Genomic DNA, 12256 nt, shown 5'->3' on the forward strand with positions numbered 1-12256 from the left:
TTCACTTTTTTAGTGCACCTAATCAACTGATGACATTTCATTTACAGAAATTAATGAGCCAAAAATGGCCATTTAGCTTATAAGGGAGTTTCATTAAATTTAGAAGTGCTTGTTGAAACCAAAAATTCCCATTTTAAGGCTTAAACGCTTGTTAACTGTTTAAAAGATCATCGTAAAATCGACCATACGAAGCTTAATGTTGTTTAATTAAAAAAAAAAACATTTTCCTCGCTGTCTTCTTTCAGCCCATAAAAATAATAAGTTATCATAGGAAACGTACGTCGTTTAATACCTGCCTCTTATTTCCTGAACATAAAACCAAACGAAAATCATCCGATGAACAAACTCAAGCTCAATTCTTAAATAATATTCAAATCTTCCAAGTCTCTCTCACACCTTTTATCTTGTTTGTTGTTGTTCTATAGCTCCACCATCTGCTTTGCCCCCATCACCATCCAACATGCGTTTATTTTCGTTTTGTTTATCCAAAGCCTTTCCACACTGGACTCCCGAATGAACAAAAACCTCTCCACTTAACCAAAAGTGGTAATGTATATAGCCTCTTGCGCGGCACAACAAACACAAAAAGTCTTTCCAGTCCATGCGAATGACGTTTAAAGTGTGAGACTTGTGAGACTCCAAACTGAGACTCTATAGCGCGGGCGCGCATGCAACCATCCACCATCAGGTCTCTCCAAAGCAAACCCAAACGTCAGTCAGTGAATTCCGATGCCACAGGTGAGCTGTGCGCGCACGCGAACTTATAACTTTTTTACAGCAAAACTTACATCTCACAAAAAAAGAATCGGTGAAAGAAAAAAAAAAAAAAGTAACGATAAGTTCTTGTGGACGGTATAAGGCCACTTGAATGGTTGGACACAACAATCGCTCGCGTCTCCCATTGGATTATTGTGCGCGGTAGCGCCACCAGATACGTTGAAGCGCTAATTGGTGCCCCCAGGTTGTATCCACTTGATTTTGAAGGCGGGAGAAGTGCGTTTTTTTTTTGTATTGTGTCGTGATGTGACAGAAGCGTTGACAAATAATACAAAAATAATAATGGCGCTTGGTTAAGAAAAAAGTTGTGTCACTTGTTTTTTTGTCGCACGCGACGGCATATGAAAGGTTTTTTGTTCGCCTGAGTGTTTTTCTTTTGGAAAAACATAGTTTTCATAGAAATTAAAGGCACATGAGTTATTCATATGTAAATTAGAAAACAATTCAAAATATTTTCGTATTTGGTTTTTTTTTGCAACAAAACACAAAACAAAAATTTATTAATTAAACAGCGTAATTTTGTGTTTTATTCAAATTTAATATCATTCCGACGTTTGTTTTGATTATTTTTTTTTTTTTTTTTGTCTGATTTTTAATTCGCCGCATTTTCTCATTCACGGCGCTTTTTTATGTTTTGTTGTTATTTTTTTTTGTTTTTAGTTATTTTCGTTCGTGTTCAACGCAATCGTAATAATGTTAATGTGTGTTAATTTCCTAATCATTGTGCATTTAACGATTTCAATTTCAACTTGAATCGAATGGAAATAAAAAAAAGAACACAACAATAATTTGATTACAATTTATAATTATTTATTGCTAAGGTGAAGTTCCACAATCAGTGTTATTTTTGTATTTTTTTTTTAAAGAAGAATAAATTTAAAAAACCGAGACGAAAAATTAAAAAATTATTACATGACTGTTGCATGGGTCTTATTATTGTTTTGTTGAAAGCTAGTATTTAAGGAAAAAAAAAAAGCTATGATTGATGATTATACGTGGGAGAAGTGATGCAGCCAGAAGTTCAAGATCGTGTAAATGTATAACATGACATTCGTCAATTTAAGTGCAAATCTACTACACGTGAGTGCTCATTATCATTATCACTTATTAAAGTAGCTTGTAAGTAAGTAAGTTGTAACCTATTCATACTTATTTATGATTTAAACAAAAATTAATTGGAAAATAATGTTTTGGAATACTTAAGTTTACTGCGTTTAATAGTTGGATGCACGACTTAAACACCTTTTACCTTGAGATGTCATCTTAATTTCATTGGAAAAGGGAGGTTTGTGCTCTCTAGACTTTTTTTCGATATTAAAAAAAAACAGTTAATAATAGTTTAAGTCTGATTGACAAACAAAACTTATCACAAAATTTAAACTCAACTTAAAAATTTCATACAAAAACAAATTGTTTGCATTTTTTTTTTTTTTTGAAGTGAAAACTTCTTTAGTATCGTAGTGATTTGAAACAAGATGAAACGAAAACGCGACACGACTTCAACTTGTTATAACTTTTTTGTTTAAATAGATAGATGAATGAAATTTGTACTGTAGATAGGTAATTAAATAAATTGTAATTGTACAAAATTTCAATTAATTTCATATTCAAAATTCGGAGATAACGGTAAAAAGATGTTCTTTTCCAACACACGTTATATCTTTTGATCTAGTGCACATACAAATTTGGTTTAACTTTAATACGCATGCTGATAACATAACCTTTTATTTAATATATCAAACATAACGTTACGTGCTCTACAAGTTACACAATCCAAAAATTAAAAATACCTCAAAACACCTATGGAGATATGTTGGCGATGACCAGCTACCAGTAATCTCAGTCTGGAAATTCGACATGGTTGACTTTAAAAAATTCTAACTTCTCTTGTAGACATCTTTAAAATAAGATTTATACATCATTATACAAGGTGAAACAATAAGCTTTCACATGGTGTAAAATTTTGTATAGGTTGTCAAACAAAAAAATTGATTTAATAGCATGAGAACATAAAAATAAATGTTTTTTTTTTGCTTTTTGGATGAAATTTCATCAAGTTTAAAAAATTCTAGCTCTTTTTGTAGATGTCTCATACACCTGTTCGATATATATTTTGAGCTAAGACAATAAGCTTTCAGATGGTCTAAAAATTTGTATAGGTTGTTAGGGAAAAAAATGGATTTAATAGTGTGAGAAGATAAAAATACGTGTTTTTTCGCTTTTTTTTAAGGAAATTGATCGAGTTCAAAAAATTCTAGCTCTTTTTGTAGATGTCTCATAGACTTTTTCGATATATATATTTTGAGCTAAGACAATAAGCTTTCAGATGATATAAAATTTATCTAGGTTGCCATATAAAAAACATGGATTTGAAGGTGATATAATAAAAATAGGTAGATTTTTTCTATTTTATTTTTTTTTTTTGCAAGAAAAATGATTTTTTAAGGTTTCACTTCTACCATGTGTGAATTGCACACATGATTTTTTTTTGTTTACTTTTTTTGAAAGCGTCTAATTTTGGCCCCAAGATTTTTCATATTCGGTCAGGTACTTGCTTCTACAATATTTTGTTAACATTGATGGGTTCGCAATATTAGAAAATTTGTCTATTTTCTTGTAGCAACAATTTAGAGTATGTTAAGTCGCCAAGCAGGTGTCTCTGTATCAAAGTACAATACTGAAAATTCATGTCAGTCAAATTTGGATTCATTCATTTTAATTTTTGAACTTTGGGTTTAATTTCAAAACCATAAATGGGAGTATGTTTATAATAATAATTTTTATCAAAAAAAGTAAAACCGACTTCCATTCATCAAAACAGGTTTATTGGTTTTTCTCATAGTTTCTATAGTGCCTTTACCATCGTTCTATCTGACTGTTGGAAATAAGCATGATAAACTGCAACTAAAGCTAAAATGTGACTATAATTTTAAAATTTTTATTTTTAATCGATTTTTTTTTAAGATGAACATTTACATTAAAATAAAATTAAGTTCACACTAATTTAACTGACTTTAAGTGGAATCAACTTATTTTAAACGGATATCACCTTATTTTAAGATGGTGAAATTTAATGTGCGCATTATCTTATTTTAAGGTGCCCTTTTTTTCTCCGTGTATATAGGGGAAGTGGGGGCAAGACCACCTATGGGGGCAAGACGGTTTTCGTACTATGTTGTATGAAAAAAAAGTAAAATTGGCAACACTTGCAATATAAAATTGGTGCCCTTTGGTATGATCAATCACGTCTGTAAGTTTTAGCAATTTTTTGATTTTTCATCAAATTGTTATCGTTGATGTGAAAAGTCAGTTGTATTTTTGACACTGAAATAATTAAAATTTTTAACTTTAACTTTTTATAATAGAAAGTGAATATTAAAAAGTATTTTCTGCGAAAGAAGGAGTCATAAAGATAAATTTAAAAAATATAATACAGAACATCAAATATGATATGACCCCAGACCGCCCAAGGGCGAAATTAGAATCTCTGGTAGCTTAAACAAAGTGAAAAAAGAAGTTCACCGTTAAATCTTCCAAAAAGCTAAGCAACCGGCGAAAAACAATACAGTAATTGATGATTCTGATGAAGAGGACTTTGCAGATTGTATTTGTACCTTCTATCTGCAACTGTTTTCTAGATCCAATAAAAAGTATTGTTGGATTAAGTGCAAAATGTGTACCAAATGGTACCAAAAACCTTGTGCTGGAGTGAAAACTAATGAAAATATAGCATAATTGTTTTATTACTACAAATAGTCTGCATTTAAAACAATAGAAACTGTCTTTCTACCAACAAAATTTGATAGGGCGTTCTTACCCCCATGTGGGGGCAAGACGGTTTTTTGTTTGATATTTTTTCAAAACGTGTTATTTTTTTTCAGTATTTTTTTATTTTTTTTATATCTAATAATGAGATTTTCTGCAAAAAACATTAAACTTAATGAATAAAAACTTTATTTTATTTAAAAGATGTTTTTTATTGGTTATTGGACAGTTAAATACTAAGTGGGCGGTCTTGCCCCCACTTCCCCTATAGTAAGTCCACCCATACATTTAAATTATTTATTATTATAAGGCTTATGTATTAATTTTACATAATATTCAATCCTATAAATATTAAAACTATCATTTCTAAAAAAAAAACCAGGAAGGGTACTTGACACTGGTTAGGTTAAAACAATCGATCTCATATATCAATTGAAACTTTAATGTAATCCCTTTTCTCTAAGAAAAAATTCAGTTATTAGATCCTCCTTCCGTCCACCGAAAAGTAGAGTTTAAATTTTTCGGTGATGTGATTATTGGGTAATATTTTTGTATTTTTTAATTTAAAAACATTTTGATATTAAATTTTTGGCACCGGGTACAAAGGGGTTAAGTCAGAAAAGGTAATTTTGAGGAAAATGAAATTGAAGTTTCAATTTTTGTTTGTAAATCTGAATATTATTATTTTGAAAAAGTAATGATGCAGAAAAATCATCTATAAGATCTTTTTTTAATATTCATATGCTGTTGACCAAAAAATTAACGTTCTTAAAAAAAAATTGTGTTGAATTAATACTTTAGAGCCATTTAATCTTCAAAAATAAACTTGATCAAAATCAGTTAAGTAAAAAAAAAATCTTTGTTTACATTGATAACAAAGTTTAATTTATAAAATAATGTTGGCAATATCAATGCGATTAATTACCAAGTGTAAGAATTCTTTTTGGGCTAATATAACAATGCAGAAAAATTAATTTTTGTTTTATGTCTTCCTCTTGACTTACCGCCTTAGGAATAATTTTTTTATTTAAAAATTAAAAATTAATGAAAAAACGAAGGAGTTAAGTCAACTTACGCCCTTAGTATTACACAATTTTAAAAATGTTTGACTTAAACTATTTGTAGGTACCGAATCATTTCTAACGGAAGGAGAAATGTACTCGTTTTCGTATAAGAAAATATTTTTTTTTTTAAACGGCTCTTGCGATTATTTTCAAATTTGTTTCTAAAATACCTAACCTTTTTGTACAAAAAATCCAATGTCATAATGTTATATGGTCAAAATAATTTCAAACTGTGTTAAAGTTATAAAATTGTAAAAACAAATTTATAATTTTCTAAAATTACCTTAAATTTCTTACAAAAAAAAATTACCTATAGAACATTAAAGTAACTTTTTCCATAATAAGAATTTATATACTTTGACATCATTTTATCAAGAAAAATGAGTTTTTTACGAGCAATTTTATCTTCTGCCTACGAAAAATAAATATAGGTAGGTATACATTTTCTAAAAATTAAAAAAAAAATCAAATTGAATATTGAAAGCTAAGATTACTAAAGATGATAATTTTTTTCAATGAATTTGCAAAAGTGTTAAAATTTCTGTTAATTTAAGATTTTTAAAACCGATAGTTTATTCAAAAATTTAACTTTTTTTAATTCAAGAAGTTTTTTGTTATTGAAATTTCTCTATTTCGTAACATGTTAAGTAAATTAAGACAGTTAATTTGTCTTCATTTTTTCCAACAACTAGTTTTTATCGTCTTAAATAGCAGAAGAATGGAAAACTAGGAAAGGAATTTTTTTAATATTTCTTGTATTTTTTTAACAAAAAAAGAATTTAAAATCAAAAAAGATATGCTATTTTTTAATTTACTTAACTCGAAGGAATCAATTAATTAATTAATTAAAATTTTGGTTTTGGGTGAAGCATATTCTGGCAACTAATATTTTTAAGCTAAGAATCTGACGAAAATTTATTGATACTACAATTTATTTATGGCAAATCATAAAAATATTATTTTTGTATTCCTTATTTTTTCCCTTCTTACTGTTCAGCTCAGAAATTTTCTCATTACCTAATCACCAAAAAGTTGTAGGTCCTTTTTTATTTCGGCCAGTCTAAAACAAGCTTACTGGACAATAATTACAATTCTTAATTCCGATGCGATTCTCCTGAGCTGCATTTAAAAATGTACAAAAAAACAGTTCTGCTTTCCATAATTTTGATTACCTTCTCAAAATTTCCAATTCTTCTACGATGGATTTTGACAAATTATTCTTGAAGGACAAAAAACAATACTCTTTTTCTGGTTATTTAAAGTCCCAACTCGAAACTTTTACATGTTTTTAAATTCATAAAAAAAATCAAACGCTCATGAATACCATAACACTGGAATGGACTACATAAATATAAGTTCATAACCTACCCAAACATACTCAAAATAGCATTAAACATTTCAATATTTTATAAGTAGTGTGTTCAGTATAAGACTATGATAAATTATGAAATATCAAGACAAAAGCAGCTATTATAGGTCATCTTTTGCAAATTCCATGCGATTGCGAAACTTTATTTCGATGAATTTGATTTCAATCTTGAAAAAAACATTCTAATATGTTTGAACTACACAAATTATTTTTTTTTGTTTGTTTTTATATTCGACCTCGGACCATTCATCTTAAACCGCATCATACCAAACAGAGACCACCTCTCAGCAACACCACACAATATTTCAGTTGCAGTATAGCAATGCAAATAAATACAACATTTTGTACTACCACTTCACTTCACCATAAAGCCAAAGGTGCAACATTTTTATTACCCACTACCCGAGTTGAATGGGTTGCCTTTTATCCTATGCTCTTAAACCATATAGTAGACAACATAAGCTTAAGTCTTAGCCACTTTCTTTCATCAAATCGCAATCATATAATCAACCGCAAAACATTTTATCGTGCGCACCTTATTCTTCGCGAAGGATGCCCTTAGGGGAGTTTATATATTTTGTGTGTTATCTACACACACACACTATTAAGTAAAGGTAGGTACTAGTGCAGATATATTTGCCACAAAAACCTACTACCACACCACACCAGCCATTACAACCATTGTAATCTGAATCCGATCTCAAAGCATCACCATCATCCTCATCTCCATCATCATCATCATCATCAACATCGTCCCGGTACATCTCTGGTGTAACTATTTTTAAGGTCACTCGATGCAAACAAAACACAAAATAAAACCAAACATAGACCAAGCACTAAAACCGCACACAATAGTTTGCCAAAGATAAAAGCCACAAAACGCCCATTATCCGCGAATATGTTAAGGCTCTGGCCTTAAAAGTTTCTTCTATACGAACATTACATAGCATCGCAATCGCAAGCCCAAAAACCAAACAAAACTTTGTTACAATAATAAATTGATTTGCGGTGTATTTTGGTAGTTTTTAGTCAGAGTTGTTATAAATTTATTATTTTGCATTCTAATTTGTTTTTTTTTTTTAAGATTTCCTAGTGTCTAAAAGAATTAAGAAATTGTTGCTAATTTAAAAATATAAATTTCTAGCATTCAATTTTATTTAATTTTATTGTATAGCTTACCTCACTGATATATGTATGAACTAACATGAATGCCAGTATAAAACATTATGTCAAAATTTTAAAGCTATCAATAAAGAAAATAATGAACCAAACGTAAGTCTAGTTTTGAAACTTTTTGTTAGTTACTGACTTTCTTATAAAATATTTAACAGAGTTAGAGCCGATTTTTTAATCGACTTCCAAAAAGGAGGAGGTATTCAATTCGCCTGTATTTTTTTTGTTTTTTTATGTTTGTTAGCTCATAACTTTGGACTAGGTGAACCAAAATTGATAATTCTTTCTGTATTGGAAAGCTGGTGCCTGCAGTGTGGTCCCATTTCAATTTCGTTCAGTTATTGCCATATAAACTATAAGAAAAACCATAAAACCCAGTTTTGATCCATGGAAGTCGTTGTTGTTTTTTGATAAAAATTAATTATTTATCAAAATTTCTTTCAAAACAACTTTGACAATTGACACAATATTTTTGTTGAGATTATTCCTTAGAATAATTTTTCATTCGTCTCTGAAAGAAGCAGATATAGTTTTATTCCTCTATTAAATGTTTTATTCTAAGAATAAGCTAAATTTGACTTTTGAAAAATTGGTTTCTTCTCTATCTGGGGAATAAGTACTAACTGATTGTTTAACTGACTATTGAAAAATTGGCCCTTAATCAATTTTTGTTCGAAAACGTTTAAGCATTCCAAATTTCAAGTTGAAAAATTATACAAAAAAAAAAAATGATTTTTGGATAGGTATTTCAAAAAATTAAAATTTTATTTTTAAAAAATCGATAGGTAGTCTCAAAACGAGTCTATGGACTGTCATGAAATTTTATTTGTTTTGAACTTTGTAAATTTGTACTTTGTTCTTATCCCAAAAGGAAACTTTTTGCCAAGTTTCATGAGTGTAACAATTTTTTTTTTAAATGCCTATTTTACCTGTACTGCCCATAATATCGTAAAGGCCCTAACTAAATTTTCATACTTCTGAGTTATAGAGGAAAACACAAAATCAAAAACCGCAATTTGCACATAAAAATGAAAAAAAAAAAATTCAAAAACATTTAGAGTTTTCTGGCTTATTTAAAGACCTAGGCTAAAAAAATAAATGAGAATTAATCAGAAACAATGCCCTAAATCTAAATATGCAAAAATATCAAAATTGAGATTATGGGCAGTGTACTATTGTGTATCTCTTGTTTTGGCTTTACCAAAATACATATTAAATCGAATATATTTTAAGCGATTTTATTAATATTTTTATGACAGTGTAATTTAATTGATGATTTTAAGAGGTACCTTAAATTTGAAGAAAAGTAGCTAGATTAAAAATATTCTAAACTATACATACAAAATTTTATTTTTTTTAAACTACTAAAAATGCATTGTTATGGAAGAAATTTATTTTATATATTATGAAAACATGTTTTTTTTTTAATTTTTTATAAAATAAAAACTAGAATTAAATTAAAATTATTGCAATAAATATTTAATCCCTTTACCCTTAAAGTAACTTTTATCATAAAAGGCGAGTGCTAATATAATTTTTATAATTTTTATTAAATTTTTTTTTTATTTTATTTTAATTATAATTTTTGAGAAAAAAAAATAAATTGAATAAATGGAATAAGAAAATCGAATAATAACACGGTGTAACACTCAAAAAATACGCGGGCGGAGACCTATCAGGTTTTGTAGAGCTAGTCGCACTGAATACGAAACGGTATTTGAAAATCCCCTAACACCCCCAAAATCTGAAGTTACGGGCAAAAAACGGTTTTTTAGACCTTCATCCATTGAAAAAATTCTAGCTTCGACAATTTTTTACCCATTTTCGATTTTTTTACAGTTTCTGATAGAAGATAAATGTACCTTTTTAACAATATATAAAACATTTAACTCGGTTGAACCACTTAGAATTTATAAGCTGTCAAAGTTCAAAAATTCAATTTTTTTTGTCATTTGCCCAACTTCGGCATCAAGTTATAGTACATGTTTTCAAAACAACATGCTATTTAAAAAATATATTCTAAGACTATATCTATTTCCCAATTAATCGAGGTATTTTTTATGAAAATCACTTCAAAAATGGCTTAGAAAAAAATTTTTTTCGATTTCAACCCAGATACAGAAATTCAAACTTTTAGGTATAGAACAAAAATGTTGTTTCGGCACGTAGTAGGATAACTTGGGCGCCAGGATTTGATAACGGGTTTTTGTAGAGGAGCTCAATACAAACATTTTTTTCTTTGGGAGGGGGGTCTATCTCTCCCCGTTTAGGTGGGAGGGGCATTTTTCTAAAAAAAAAATTATCAAAATAAAAAAAATTATTAAAAAACAACGGCAACACTTGCAGTAATAAATGATACCATTTCCGAAAGGCAAAATTGTACATTTGATTCTAATTTTTAAATCAATATAATATAACCAATGGTTTTTGAAATAATCGATTTCAGAGTTAAAAATAGGCGAAAAAAAAATTTTTTAAACTCATTTTATACTATTTTTGTCCAGACTGTGAATTTTAGTAAAAAACTTACTCACACAGAAAACTGCCTCAAATGATTCCTTATCGAACCGTGAAAACTATATGTTTCTATGTCTTCTAGTTTTTGAGAAAATTGAAAAATAAAAACAAAAAATATTTTGAAAAAAGAAAAATCTGATAAAATAATTTTTCAATTTTCTCAAAAACTAGAAGACATAGAAACATATTGTTTTCACGGTTCGATAAGGAATCAATTGAGGCAGTTTTCTGTGTGAGTGAGTTTTTTACTAAAATTCACAGTCTGGACAAAAATAGTATAAAATGAGTTTAAAAATTTTTTTTTTCGCCTATTTTTAACTTTGAAATCGATTATTTCAAAAACCATTGGTTATATTATATTGATTTAAAAATTAGAATCAAATGTACAATTTTGCCTTTCGGAAATGGTATCATTTATTACTGCAAGTGTTGCCGTTGTTTTTTAATAATTTTTTTTATTTTGATAATTTTTTTTTTAGAAAAATGCCCCTCCCACCTAAACGGGGAGAGATAGACCCCCCTCCCAAAGAAAAAAATGTTTGTATTGAGCTCCTCTACAAAAACCCGTTATCAAATCCTGGCGCCCAAGTTATCCTACTACGTGCCGAAACAACATTTTTGTTCTATACCTAAAAGTTCGAATTTCTGTATCTGGGTTGAAATCGAAAAAAATTTTTTTCTAAGCCATTTTTGAAGTGATTTTCATAAAACATACCTCGATTAATTGGGAAATAGATATAGTCTTAGAATATATTTTTTAAATAGCATGTTGTTTTGAAAACATATACTTTTAATTGATGCCGAAGTTGGGCAAATGACAAAAAAAATTGAATTTTTGAACTTTGACAGCTTATAAATTCTAAGTGGTTCAACCGAGTTAAATGTTTTATACATTGTTAAAAAGGTATATTTATCTTCTATCAGAAACTGTAAAAAAATCGAAAATGGGTAAAAAATTGTCGAAGCTAGAATTTTTTCAATGGGTGAAGGTCCAAAAAACCGTTTTTTGCCCGTAACTCCAGATTTTGGGGGTGTTAGGGGATTTTCAAATACCGTTTCGTATTCAGTGCGACTAGCTCTACAAAACCTGATAGGTCTCCGCCTGCGTATATTTTAAAACCTCATTTTTGTAACACCGTGTAATTTGCCCACAAAAAAATTGGATAAAATTGGATAAATCATTTTTTTATAACCTCAAAAATAGCGAGAAAAACACAAAAATACAAAAATAGAAGTTTATGGTTTTTTTTTATAGTTATCTTTTACAATAATCTTTTTTATAAAAAAAAAAAAAACCGACTTCTATTGACCAAAAGTTTGATTTATTGTTTTCTCACGGATTCTATTATCGTTCATGCAGTCCAAAGTTATGAGGTTACAAACATAATATAAATTATAGACAAATTGATAAATCTCCTCCTTTTTGGAAATCGGTTAAAAATTGTTGTATTTTAATAAATCTTTGAAAAAATTTACCTATTTTGAAATTTTTTGGCCTAGAAACTAGACTATACATTTTTAATAAACTTCGATCATTTGAATTCGAATCAAGTATCAGAATTATTGCTCTAACGTTCAAAACAACTATTTC

General features: G+C 28.6%; 1 protein-coding gene across 2 annotated transcripts in view; it reads left to right on the forward strand.

The window, feature by feature from the left end:
- The first annotated feature begins 530 nt into the window (after positions 1 to 530).
- The window catches only part of LOC129919424 (protein jim lovell), a 70731-nt gene continuing 59005 nt past the window's right edge, over positions 531 to 12256 (forward strand). The window contains exons 1-2 of one of the 2 annotated variants that reach the window (XM_056000295.1): positions 531 to 993; positions 1644 to 1857. The gene's annotated coding sequence lies outside the window, so the exon portion shown is untranslated. The remainder of the gene's footprint in view (positions 994 to 1643; positions 1858 to 12256) is intronic. The other variant, XM_056000293.1, reaches the window with a different exon arrangement.

Source organism: Episyrphus balteatus, chromosome 4 (assembly GCF_945859705.1).
Source record: "Episyrphus balteatus chromosome 4, idEpiBalt1.1, whole genome shotgun sequence".
Classification (NCBI taxonomy): domain Eukaryota; kingdom Metazoa; phylum Arthropoda; class Insecta; order Diptera; family Syrphidae; genus Episyrphus; species Episyrphus balteatus.